A 12057-nucleotide genomic window follows, 5' to 3' on the forward strand; every position below is an offset into this window, starting at 1 on the left:
GCGGAATAAAGCCCGATGAAATGCAACGGTGGCCTGCGGTGCTTCCGCTCGGCCACCAGACGCAGACGTTGCTTGCTGCTCCGGCCGCTTGGCTGTTGCTTTCTGTTTTTGCTCCACAAGCTTGGCGGCCCTAATTTTGACCAGAGCGTCGAGTTCCTCCGTGGAAAGCGTCACCGTGTGTTGTCGTCCAGCCTCGTCCATTGTTCCCGTTCGGATGCAGAAGCGTTCCCACAGACGGCGCCAAATTGATCCTGTCCGAACCAGGAGTCAACGGACGCTGGGGATGTGGTGCTCCCTACTGGATCCTTGAGTGCTCCGGCGAACCTGCAACAAAACCGAGCCGGGGGGGTGTCCCGGCGACGGCCCTCCGACGCTCAAGTTAGGCGAAGGAATAAGAAAGTGGCTTAGAAAATGTAGACTTGTGTACCTCCGGTTGAAGAAGTGGAGGCCTTATATAGACCTCTCGAAGGAGCCTGGGCACACCAATCGAAGCGATCACCTGCTTTCGACCATGCCTAGGTGTGGGCCTGTCAGAAGGGCATCCATAAGACCATACTGCTACTGTATCAACCTTTCCGTGACGTGATGGTGGGGCCTTTAATAGTGCCATCTTGCGTACAGTCTAATCATCATGCCTTTGCTGACATACCATATCCCGAGCCGAGCGAATAGGCCGCTCGGCTAACCACTGTTCCCTCGCCACGATTCTGGCCGAGCGGACACCTCCGCTCGGCCATTCTGTCCTCGGCCGAGCGGACACCTCTGCTCGGCCACTCGGCTCCCGTTCTTCTGCTTTGGCGTCGGAAACCCAAACCTTTGGCTGGGTAATCTCTGGTTCCGCTCGGACGGGACCCCATCTGTGGGTCCCCCATTCTTACCGCCGGATCATTCAGCAATGGTGAGCTCAACAAAGCTCAGATCGCAGGAGCAAGAAGCGTTCAGCAAGTTGGTAGGAAGAAGAGGAAGAAGTAGAAGATGTTCTGTAGTGCCTCTCGATCCTTTTATAACCTCTGATATCCTGAGCCAACCTGCGAACCTGCAAGGCAAAAAGGCCAGAACACAGAAGCCCGAAATAGCCTAGCCGTTGAGTCACAACGGCTAGGCCTGGACCGATCAGGCTCCACCCTGATCGGTCCAGGGTGCTGCTGATCGGTCATGGGGACCGATCAGGCTCTATGCTGATCGGTCCCTAGACCGATCAGAATGCTTCACAGAGAGTTGCCCAACTCTCTGTGCGTACCCTGATCGGTCCCGGGGACCGATCAGGCTTCATGCTGATCGGTCCCCAGACCGATCAGTAAGCTCACAGAGGCACACTGATCGCTTTCTGATCGGTCTCCAGACCGATCAGGAAACCACAGTATCACTGGATCGGTCTGCCGACCGATCCAATGGCTAGGTTAGAGCTTCCCAGCTCTAAACCCTAACGCCTGGTCTAGAGAACGAGCTACCAAGCCCTCTCTGACCTAGTCCGGAGAACGAGCTATCGAGCCCTCTCCGACTTCCACGTCCGGTCCAGAGAACGAGCTACCGAGCCCTCTCTGACTTAGTCCGGAGAACGAGCTACCGAGCCCTCTCCGACTTCGTCCGGTCCAGAGAACGAGCTACCGAGCTCTCTCCGACTTCCCATGCCAAGTTTCCATACTTGGACTTCTCCGTGCCAAGTCTTCATACTTGGACTTTTCCCGTGCCAAGCTCTTTGCTTGGACTTTTCACCATATGTCTGGTCAATCTTGACCCATCTGGATTTCCCTTGCCTGGTTTCACTCATCAGGACTTTCCAACTGCCTGACTTCACTCACCAGGACTTTCTCATTGCCTGGCTTGATTTTCACCTGGCTTCACTCACCTGGACTTTCACTTTCACCTAGCTTCACTCACTAGGGTTTTCACCTGGCTTCACTCACCAGGATTTCCAATCTGCCTGGCTTCACTCACCAGGACTTTTCCGTCTGCCTGGCTTCACTCACCAGGACTTTCCAGTCAAGTATCCGGTCAACCTTGACCTACTTGACTCTTCTTCATTCAACCTGATCAGACCCTGATCAGAGTCTCTCCGCATGGACAACTGCACCTGCATTGTCCATGTCTACATGTCTTTCTGTATTGTCAAACATCGAAACCATGACCAAGGTTTACGCTTGGTCAACTAGGTCAACCTTGACCTACTGGAAATTGCACCAACAGCATGTACGCACACTTCTGGGGCTCTATATAAAGGGGGTCCAAGCATTGACGAAGATATACTTTAGACACGATTTCTACTGTTGCGCTATAGTTCTCTTTGCTTCTTTTTGCTTCGCAGGAGACTGACTTGAGTGTCGGAGAGCCATCGCGGGGGATCCCTTCCCTGGCTCGGCACTGACGATGGTTGTGTTGCAGGCGGGAGCGGAGTCCACAGGAGGTTAGCAGGAGCGTCACGTTCCCAGCATCCATCTCATCGACTTTCAGACAGGATCATTGATTTTTCAGAAGTAATGCTTTTGTTGGGATAAAATACCTTAATGTACTGACCCAACCAATTAGGGCAGCAAACAAGTTAAGTTTTCTAATATTTAAGTTTCTGTGTTAAGATGGTCAAGTCAGACCCAAAATAAACTAAATCATTTTTAAGTTTCTGTGTTAAGATGGTCAAGTCAGACCCAAAATAAACTAAATTTTAAAATGATTATTTAAACTTAACTTGATTTTTTTTTATGAGTTTGAGTTTGGTTCAAATTTGATTCAAAAACTATGGAACCACCATATTAACCACCATGCGACGGTCCTGTGTCGATGGAAGGAGGTTCATCAGGAGCACAGATATTAAGTATATGGCGGGACGAACATAGACGGTGCATTCTCTAAGATTTGAACCCTGTCTACTATGGACAAACTATTATACATTTACCATCTGTGCCAACTCCTAAGGCTTTAAGTTTAGTTCAAGTTTGGCTTGAGGTTGGTTCATTTAGGTGTTATCGAACTATCAAATCAAACTTGTTTAATTGTTTGAAATTTTTACATTATAAACGGTTTATTTTGTTATTGAACTTGATAATATAAACTTGTTTATTCATTTTAGTGTTTATTTAGTATGTTGATAAAAAATTTATTGATGAACCTGGTTTTAGACTGTTAGGACCCATGCGACTGGCAAGAGGGGGGAGAGTGAATTGCCTATAAATTAAAAATGGACCTTTCTTGATCTTTCAAACAAGATTAGTAGTACAATTAAATTAAAGTAATTTAACAACTAATAAAATAAAGAGGCAGAGAAAGTTACTTGATTACAACCTAGGTAGTTGTTAATCCAAGACAAAAGAAAGCACTAAAGATCTCCTTCGGTGAAAGCGGAGAAGCCTCTTACACTCGTTGAATGCTCAGAAAGTTAATAGGAAATGAATACTTGAGTTGTTAAATAATTCCTACCTCCAGGGGTATTTTTATAGCCCCTGAAAAATTCTATCCGAGGCTATAAGACACCTTCAATGGGCTTGAAGGCGCCTCCAGCGTGACAAGTTTTATCCGTGCGAAGATAAACTCTATCTTCGCTAACAGTTACTATTTGCCCAATCGAAGGCGCCTTCAAAGGATTGAAGGCGCCTTCCACCAAAAAAGGCGCGAGGGTGCCTTCAACGTTGTTGAGGGAGCCTCCAACAGCTCCACAACACTCCGTTTACTTTTCCACTACTTTGATCACTTGGGTGATTTCGTCCATCCGAAATTGGGCTCACCCGGACCCATCTTCCGACCTTCTCCTTGAGCAAACTTTAACTCCGGCTTCTCGTTCCTCAGAAACATCGCACACTTCATTCTCATCTACCAGCGTACTCTTCCGCAACATCTCGTCCCTCGGATACACCGAGCCCATTGAGTCTCTTTCGTGTCGTCCTTCTCGCTAACTGCGTCTTTCGCTCGACTTCCTGTGCTCCTAAGTTCCTACACACTTAGACACAAGACATCAAATACACACAGGACCTAACTTAACTCGGTTGACCACATCAAAACTACCTCGAGGTACTAACAATCTTCCATTTTTGATATACATCAATCCAAATTAAAGTTAGGAAAAATCATAATTGAAACTATAACTTTTGCCAACTACAAAAGTACAAATATAATCTTCCCCTAGACTTAAGCTCTCAACTCTCATTCTCCCCTTTGGATCACATTAAAAATAAAGTTGGGAAAAGTAAAGTTAGATAAAAAATTTGAAACTTTTCTAAGGGTAAGGAAACATATTTCAATTTTTATAAAAAAAAATCTGAATTTTCATGATTTAATAACTACATTTGCAAAAAAAAATGAGTTAAATTTTAAAAATTTATCTTATGGTTCAATAGAAAATTTTTCACAAAATGTTTATAAGTGTTTTAGTACAAACAAATCATTTTGCATAAAAACATAGGTTTTGCAAGTTAAATTTTAAAAATTCATTAAAATAAATCCTCAACTATTTTGCAAGTATTGATAAAAGAATGCATATCTAAAGAAAAATTTAAAATTTAAAATTTCAAAATTAAAGTTTCAAGATTTTTTAAATTTAAAAATAAAGTTTTCGGTAAATAATCCATAGAAAATTTATTATTTATAAAAAATATACAAAAATATATTTCCGATGATTCTATCAGTATAAAAAATTTAGATAAGAATTTCTAATAGAAAGATTATACAAAAAAATATTTTGACCAGTTATGATTCTTTTCAGAAATAAATATTTTAAAAATAGTTTTATTAGTCCAAAAATCAGGTTAATTTTTCTTTGTATTCAAAACATAAATGTAATTTTCCAAAAGCTTAGGGTGTGTTTGGTACGCGCGCTTTTCATTTTCATTTTTTGAAAAACGTGTGTTTTCTTAAAAATGGTGTTTGGTTTGCGTTTTTCGTACTTATTTTCTAAAAAAATAGATAGCGTTTTTAGAAAAACAGAGAAGGACAAAAAAGTCATTTTTTGTTTTCTAGAAAATACACGTTTTTTAGAAAATAAAAATGAAAAACATGCGTACCAAACACACTCTTAGGTTTTTCAAAATACTTATCCGAAGAATTTTAAATTTTAAATTATGATTTTTTAAAAAGTATTTTATTTGAAAAAAAAATCTGAAAAATGTAATACTAAGAGATTTTCTATTCTAGTAACAAAAAAAATTCATAAATAATTATTAACAGTAAGCATACAAACTTGGTTTTGCAAATTAATATTTCTAAACATGCATAATCTTTTATTTATTCTAAAAAGATTTTGGGATCCAAAATAAATTTTATCTACATGGTTAATAAGAAATTTCTTTGGAACATATTTTTGTAATATTTTTCTAATTTGTCCCTTATGATATTTAAGATATCAATTTAGACTTTTTTCCAGGCATTTTGATTATGACATGACCAATTTCTAGATTTTTAATTTGGTCTTTCAATTTTTTTTTTCTTCCTTTAACTTATCATACATTTCTAAAGGGCAATTTTTCGCTAAGATTGTTTTTAATTCAAGAACTTCTCTTTTAAGTTATTATTTTTCGATTTTAGCTTATATAGTGATCTAGTCATAGATTTAATATCTGAGTATAACTGGTCAGGGGTAGTAAACATACCTTACTTACTAGATCCGCTCTGAAGTCTGTTTCTTCCTCCTCGCTGTAGCTTTCTTCCAAGGAACCTCCCCCTTCATCCATGCTCTCCTCCTCCTAGTGACTTGCCATCAGTGCAAGTCTAGCGTACTCCTCCAAATCAGATTTTGATGATGACTCATCTCAAGTCGCCTTTAAGGTTTTGTGGTTTATTGTACTCAGTCCGTTCTTGTTGTCATTCTTCTTTATCTTTGGGTAGTCCTCCTTGATGTGTCCCTCTTCATTGTAGTTATAGCATCTTATCTTCATTGTTTTTCTTCACTTCTAGACAAAGTCATTTTAAGAAATTAAATATTTAATTTTCTTTCTGAAAGCCCTAAGTCCAAAAAAATAGTCAATCTAAATATGATTTTGGAAGTCAACTTAAAATAGATTTCATTCTACATGATTAATCAAGAATTTCTTAGGAATATATTTCTGTGATATTTTCCTAATTTGGCTTTATGGTATTTAAAGTGTTAATTTAATTCATTGTATTTTCTAACATGTTGGCTTTGTGAGCATGCATGACTTTTTAATTCTTTTCAGTTTTTCATTTTCTATTTTTATTTTATCGAAGTCTTATAGTCGATAAGATGTTGCTAAAATTCCTTTTAGTTCATCATTTTCCTTTGTGAGTTTGTCAAAATCTTCTTGTACTTTCGTATTCTCAATTTCTAATTTATAAGACGTTTTAGTCAGAAACTTTATAAATTTAAATAGCTTATCAGGCGGTAAGGATCGTAGCTGACTTACCTTGTCGATTTCATCATCTGAGACTCCCCCTTTAGAACTGCTCTCTTCTGATGTTGCTCCCCCTTCATCAATACTCTCGATGCTTATTGCGGAAGAGCTTGCTTCATCCTCTTCTTCTTGGTGACACGCAATTAGCGCGATTCCGGCGCGGGCCTCGATTTCTGATTTGATGAGGTTTCGTCCCACATCACTTTTAGGTTCTTATGCCTTTTCTGGGTTGGTCTCTTGTCCATGTTTGTGTCCTTATTCTTGTCCTTGCTTTTTGTTGGTGCAACATCCCTCAGGTCAAGGTTGACCTGGTTGACCAAGCTGAGTCTTGGTTTGAGTTTAGATGTTTGACAATAAGATATTGATTGAAGAAGAGTCAAGTAGGTCAAGGGAGTGACCGGATACTTGACTGGGAAGTCCTAGTGAGTGAAGCTAGGCAGATGGAAAGTCCTAGTGAGTGAAGCTAGGCAGATGGGAAGTGCTAGTGAGTGAAGCTAGGCAGATGGAAAGTCCTAGTGAGTGAAGCAAGGCAGATGGAAGTCCTAGTGAGTGAAGCTAGGCAGATGGAAAACCCTAGTGAATGAAACTAGGTGAAAGTCCTGGTGAGTGAAGCCAGGCAAGGGAAAATTCAGATGGATCAAGGATGATCGGACATCTGGTGTTGGGAAGTCCAAGTAGGTCAAAGGATTGACTGGATACTTGGCATGAGGAAATCCAGATGGGTCAAGGTTGACCAGACATCTGGTGGAAGTCCAAGTAGGTCAAGGGAGTGACCGGATACTTGGCACGACTAGAAAAGTCCAAGTGGGTCAAAGGGATTGACCAGACACTTGGTGGGAAGTCCTAGCAGGTCAAAGGAGTGACCAGATGCTAGGCATGATGTACCAACGGGTCAAGGTTGACCGGATGTTGGTTTGGGAGTCTTGGAACTTGGTTTTGGGCAAAGACCAAGTGCTGGATCGATCAGGGGATCGATCCAGGAGCTGGATCGATCAGTGGATCGATCCAGGAGCTGGATCGATCAGTGGATCGATCCAGGCTTTTCCCAGCGAACAGAAAGCCTCTGGATCGATCAGTGGATCGATCCAGGCTTTTCCCAGCGAACAGAAAGCCTCTGGATCGATCCGTGGATCGATCCAGGCTTTTCCCAGCGAACAGAAAGCCTCTGGATCGATCCGTGGATCGATCCAGATGTCCCAATCGATCAGTGGATCGATTGGGACGCGGCTGCTTCGCGCGATAAGCGCTGGATCGATCCGTGGATCGATCCAGGCGTTTTTCCTAGAGCACAGAGGCACTCTGGATCGATCTGTGGATCGATCCAAAGCCTCCCCGATCGATTGGGAACATTTGAATCGATCGGGTTCTGACCGTTGGCGTCGATTTAAACTGCAGGCGTGCGATGGCTGCGGCATCTCTTCACCGATTCACTCCAGATCTTTCGCCAACTTCTCCACAGCGCTCTAAAAGATCAGATCGCCAGTTCTTGAAGGATCTTGGAAGCTTTCCAAGTCAAGAGGCGGATCAAAGGCAAGAAGAGAAGCTAGGGCTAGGGTTTTCTGTACTCATTGTAAGCTTTGCGCTTGTATTTTGTTTCCCTTTCATTTCTTCTTGTACTGAGAGTCTTGTAGGGCTTCTCCGCCCTCGGTAGTTACCGAAAAGGAGTGTTTTCATAGTGGAGGGTGCGTGCGTGGTGTGGATCCTTGGATTAGTCACCTCTTGTGAGGTGGATACCAAGTAAACCAACCTTGTTAGCGTTGTGTGTTTGTTTCTGTTATTTTCCGCTGCATATCCTTGAAGAAACAAGCCACGCCGAGCGACGAGCTATTCACCCCCCCTCTAGCTACTTTTGGTCCTAACAAGTGGTATCAGAGCAAGGCCGCTCTTCACCGGAATCATCGCCGGAAGGGTCAAGCATAACAAGAAAAGCTAGAGGGTGAAGAAGTTGGAGCAAATTCTTCAAGTTCAAGACTTTATCAAGCTCAACTTCAAGATGCAATTCCAAGACGGACTTGGATTTGACACAAGGGTGGCTCCACCATACACTTCTACGAGTTTCGATTCTTGGAAATCAAGAATCGAAAATTTTCTTATGATGGAGATAGAGCAATGGTTTGCTCTAATGGAAGGCTTCAAGGCTCCAAGAAATTCAAAGGGTAAAGTTCTCAAGAGGAGCAAGTGGAGCCAAGAGCAAGTCCAAAGGTGCGAGGCTAATGACAAAGTGACCAAGCTTTTGGTCAATTTATTGCCAAGCACCATCCTTTGCAAAATTGGAGAATTTGAAGATGCAAAGGAATTATGGAGCAAATTGGACAAGCTTCATGAAGAGATCCCCTCCACTGTACAAGATCATGAAGAATCCAGAGAGGGTGACTCTTTGGAGCAAGACCAAGAGGAGGACTCCGAGGTTGAGAGATGCTCAACCTCCGAAGAAGAGGAAATCCAAGAAGCTTCATCCTCAAGGGAATGCAATGAAGGGAACAAGGAGGGAGCATACTCCTTGTTTCATGTTCAAGATGATGAAGCCTCCACCTCTAGGATTGAGGGGGAGCAATCCTTGGTGACGCCGGATCAAGAAGAAGGAGAAGCTTCGACATCCGGGTCAAGTGAAGAAGAAGAAGGTGGTGCCACCTCCGAAATTCAAGAAATAGCAAATGGAGGAGGAAGTGCCATCCCTACACAAGAAGGTATAAATGTTTCAATTAAAAATAAAAATCATATAATATGTTTTGAGTGTAGGGAAAGTGGGCACTACAAGAGCAAGTGTCCCAACTTGGCCAAGAAGAAGGACCAAGTGGCACAAAAGGGCAAGGAGAAGCCCAAGGAGACCATCCCCGGAACAAAAAGGAGCAAGGAGCACATTGTGTGTTTTTCTTGCAACCAAAAAGGGCATTACCGAAGTCAATGCCCCAAAGGGAAGAAGATGGTCAAGGCTCAAGGAGGCATTAGTCAAGGGGGAGCCTCCAAGGTAAAGAAGAAGGTAACATTTATTGAGCCTACCCCTTTACATTATGGTAAAAAGCATGATAGTTCTAACTTTTATCATTTTAATGCAATTTACCATAAGAATAGGAAGCATGAGGGCTTTAAGGAAAAGCATGTGGCCCTACATGCCAAAACTACTACACCTAAGGCTAGGAATGTAGGTAAAAGTCTAGGCAAGAACTCTAAGGATTGTAGCTACAAGCCTAGAAACAAAAATGCTCATGAACTTAATGGAAAAACAAAAACTAAGGACTTAGTGATGGAAAATCAAGTCTTGAGGTCAAGACTTGATAAAATGGAAAAGACCCGAAAAAGGATGAAAAATATCCTATTAGGGCAAAAAGAGCATAACCTAGGTTTAGGGGTACAAAAGCCATCCAATGGCCATAGAGGTTTGGGATACAAACCGAAGGCTAAGAAGGATGTGCCCTCTTACCATAGAGTTCCATATACTTATGGAACAAACCCTAGGTCTAGTGGTCAAGCCAAAAATACTAGGGAAGTCATCCCTAAGAGTATTTTTGCAATAAATGTGACTAAGGCTTCTAAGAAGTCTAAGAAAGTCACAAACAAGGTCACAAGGGAGACTATCCCTAGAGTTGACCTAGAAAGTGTGACCAAGGCCTCCAAGAAGCCAAACAAGGTCACTAGGAAGGTATCTAGGGAAGTTATCCCTAGTGAATACCTAGAGCATCCAAGGAGCACCAATAGGTGTTGGGTTCCTAGGAGCATCTTCTCTACCCCATAGATGGGTTAGAGAGTGTCAACTCCGATTAGAAGGGTAGTTAACCCAACTTTGAGGAAATTGACACTCAAGGAGCATTTTCAAGGTTTTTGTTAACCTTTGAAAATGAAATGAAATTATTATTTACTCCTTGAAAGAGTAAAATGTGCCTAATGGTGGAAGAATTGATTTTAATCTTAAATGGCACATATTGGGAAATTCATAAGAACTACCAAGTTGGGATTTTGGTATGCTCTTAGGAAATTTAAGGCAATCCGGCCCTTAATTTAACTGTGCTACTCTTGTGGAAAAATGAAATATGCCAACATTTGAGGAATATGCTTAATTTCAATTGGCAAAAATTAATCAAGGGAAGTAGAAATGACAATTTAGGCTTTGGCATTTTCATGAAGCACTTTAGGGCAATCTAGGTTTAAGTTGTAAGTTTAGCTAAGATTTCAAGGATACTTAGATAGTTAATCTAGGTATATTTTATTTAGGCTAAATCTTGCCATGATTGTTTGCCTATCATATGCCATGACATCATGTCTATTTTTGCATTCATGTTTTATTATGCAAAATCCAAAAATACCATGTCATGACATTCATACATCATGTAGTTATAGGAATCTTTCTTTTGAAAGTTATTTTATTTTGATGTACGTCATAACATTATCATGCATTAGTTTAATTCCTTGTAATTAAGGACAAATGACATTTAACAACACTTATTAACGAGTGACATCCTAGGTGGATGTCAAATATCTCTAAAATGCCTAGATAGATATGCATGATCCCTAATTCAGGGCAAAACCAAAATCTACATCTCACAAAGACTATAAGGTGACTTGTATGTGGTTTAGTGCACATTAGATACAAGTGAGATGTTAGGATGATGAACAAAGCTTTAGATGTTGATTTAGTGCATTCTTTTGAGCTTTTAGGTTCATCAAAACACATAGTTATGTGTTTTTCCCATCATTGGGAAAGCTAATGTACAAGTCATGTGCATTATGCCCAAGGAACATGATGGGATATTGGTTTTGAAAATGTTTTTAAAATGTTTTTGGAAAACCTTGGTGAAGACTATCTTTTGATAGTAATCACCGTTGAATAGTTAGACACAAACTTGAAGAAAACGCTAAAGTTTTTGCAAGTTTTCAAGTTTGTGTCAATCTTTGAAAATATGAAGTATTTTCATAGAAAACTATTTTTCCATGATTAAGTATTCCCTAAATAATGTCTACACGAAATTTCATGATTTTGGATTTTGTAGAATTTTCTAGGGTTTCAGTTGGCTGAATTTAAAATTCAGCAACTATCGAGGTCTCGATCGATCCATGGATCGATTGGGTGCTGAATCGATCCGTGGATCGATTGGAAGACTCCTCGTGCAGAAGCTCGCTGGATCGATCAGCCGATCGATCCACATCTGAATCGATCGGTGGATCGATTCAAATAGGTTGAATCGATTGGAACCCAACTCAATCGATCCGGGACGCCGATTTAAATGTCTGATTTCAGCACTCTAAACCTATTTTAGTCTAGGTAGCCATTCCAAACCCTTAAAATATATTTGTATACATAAAAAGGGTGTTTTCGTGTTGAAAACAAGGATGGAATGATTAAGGAAGACTTCATTGAAGTTAAGGTTGAGGTTTGTTTCAAATTTTGAACATTTGAACCTCAAAACTTCAAAATCTGGGTTTCCTAAAGGTTTAGGGATTCCAAGTCATTGTTGGTGCAATGACAGAAGTTACCACCATGTCTTTAGGGGGAGGGACTCTTTAAAGGCATGAAAATTATTTTTCATGAACCTTGGAAGGTGGTTAACCTTCTTTAAAGAAAATGCTCATGGACGAGCTTTTGAACTTGAAATGGGGAGTGGATATCCTCATTATTTCAAGTGGAAACTCAAGTGGTTAGAAAATGCTCAAGGTTGGGTATTTGTCTACATTGAGGGAGAAGTTAAGGATAAATGAAGGGTATGGGACCTTCATTGTCATGTTGATCACA

Source organism: Zingiber officinale, chromosome 1B, assembly GCF_018446385.1.
Source record: "Zingiber officinale cultivar Zhangliang chromosome 1B, Zo_v1.1, whole genome shotgun sequence".
NCBI lineage: Eukaryota > Viridiplantae > Streptophyta > Magnoliopsida > Zingiberales > Zingiberaceae > Zingiber > Zingiber officinale.